Consider the following 2,357-nt stretch of genomic DNA (forward strand, 5'->3'; position numbering starts at 1 on the left):
CTATAAAAAGAAGATTTATCGAAAATTTTCTATAAAAAGAAGATTTATCGAAAATTTTCTATAAAAAGAAGATTTATCGAAAATTTTCTATAAAAAGAAAATTTATTTATCGAAAATTTTCTATAAAAAGAAAATTTATTTATCGAAAATTTTCTATAAAAAGAAGATTTATCGAAAATTTTCTATAAAAAGAAGATTTATCGAAAATTTTCTATAAAAAGAAGATTTATCGAAAATTTTCTATAAAAAGAAGATTTATTGAAAATTTTCTATAAAAAGAAGATTTATCGAAAATTTTCTATAAAAAGAAGATTTATCGAAAATTTTCTATAAAAAGAAGATTTATCGAAAATTTTCTAAAATAAAAGGAAATTTTTTGAAAAGTTTCTATAAAAAGAAAATTAGAAAATATACGATATTTTCTATAAACTAAGAACTTTAAGAAAATTAAGAAAATTTTCTATGAAATGTAAATTTATCGAAAATTTTCTATAAAAAGTAAATTTATCGAAAATATTATATAGAAAGAAAATGTATCAAAAAAAGTTTTCTATAAAAAGAAAATTGCTGGAAAATTTTCTATAAAAATAAATTTGTATATTTATTATATATTCTATAAGGAGAAAAGTTCAGGAAATTTTCTATTCAAGAGACAATTTATGGATTTTATTTAAATTGATTTTTTAAAGTCTTTTTTGGCATTGGCATCCCTTATCTTGGCTAAAAAAAAAATATATATAAATATAACCTTATTTAAAACCATTCTATTTTGTTGTACAACTTTTTAAAATAATAAAACAGAACAAATAAACATTTGTTTCTAAAAGTTGTGTGTTTTTTTAGTTCAGCCTGTCAAACATTCTGAAAAACGAACATGTAAGCTTTGGACTTTTTTTCGATTACATGTTCACATTCTCGTTAGTGTTTGTATGTCCTAAATCTGTCAAATTTTTAAATACTATTGATTTACAGTTATTTTTATTTTATTATTTTTTTTTTAAGAAATAACATTATGTACTTTTTAAACTTGTGTTGAAGGTTTTGTTAATTGTTGGATTTTATTATTTAAAGTTATTATAATTTTTTGCGAAAAAATATTAATTTTTTAAACTTTATTCATGTAAATGATTGTGTCATAGGATTTGGTGTCAATCAAATTCAATACAAAGTTGTGAACAATAATATTGATAAATTAATGAAATTCAATACAAAGTTCTGAACAATAATATTGATAAATTAATGATTTGTAATTCATATTTTTAAATTGAATGTCATAGCAGTTAATAATTTGTATCGTAAATATTAATGAGTGGGAAATTTAAGTTCAAAGTTTAATATTTTTATGTTAATGTCATTTACACATGAGAGGGAAATATTGTCAAAAACTTAAGTAAACCGCTACTCATAATAGCATGATTATCGTGTAACAACATTCCTAAGACAACTTAGATCACCATAAACAAACACATTTAATTAACATTGATAAATCAAGTTTTCTCAGTTACGATAATTAAAATTTAATTTTTTTTACGGTTGCTGTATCTATCATTAAAAAATCATTATTTGCAAGCAAACATGGCGCCCTAACGGGTTAAGGCTAAGATAAATATCTATAAATGATATCACGACCATTAAAATGTGATATAAAAACGACACCGTTTTTGAATAGATGGCCATGACAAAGAACAAACTCTGTGAAAACAATTAAGTTACACAGTGGAAAGCTTGAAAAAATCGTAAAAACTATTAAATTTGGCACAATAAATGACCAATCAAGCGTAACATGTGGGGAAAATAGGTGGGGTCTTTTCTTTTTTCCCCCAGAAATAAAAAAAATGTTTTCCATTTGAATAAATTTTATTGTTGAAAACAACAAATGAATTAAGTTTGGGTGGCCTCAGTAAAAAACTACTAAATTTATAAATTTTGTTGAAATTTATCTTAAAAAAATATAAAATTCAAAATCTTCTAAATAACTGCCACCTGCAGTTTTATATTGATGCCATAAAAATGTTTTTCAAATGTAATTTATTTTTAATCTAACTCGTCGTATTAACTTGTATGATGTGGCATAAAATTTGTTAACTAAAAAACTTGCATTCTATTACATATTTTGCAATTTTTTATTATAAACAAAAATATGTATAATAATAAAATACTTATCTGCCAAATTGTTTTTTGTTGTTTATTTGTAGGCTTTAATTTGGTGTCAAGGATGGCCTCTAGTAACACCTATTGGCGAAGTTATACTTCATTTGGGGGGCCTTGATGACGTTGAAGTTAAATCTGCAGAAATATATTTATGCGTTAAAACAGGTAAGTGTAATACTACATCGAAATAGATGTAAATTGGACGC

General features: G+C 23.0%; 1 protein-coding gene across 1 annotated transcript in view; it reads right to left on the reverse strand.

The window, feature by feature from the left end:
* LOC111680493 overlaps nt 1-2,357 on the reverse strand; it is a 52,445-nt gene that overhangs the window by 942 nt on the left and 49,146 nt on the right. The window lies entirely within an intron of this gene.

Source organism: Lucilia cuprina, chromosome 5 (genome assembly GCF_022045245.1).
Source record: "Lucilia cuprina isolate Lc7/37 chromosome 5, ASM2204524v1, whole genome shotgun sequence".
In the NCBI taxonomy this organism is placed as follows: domain Eukaryota; kingdom Metazoa; phylum Arthropoda; class Insecta; order Diptera; family Calliphoridae; genus Lucilia; species Lucilia cuprina.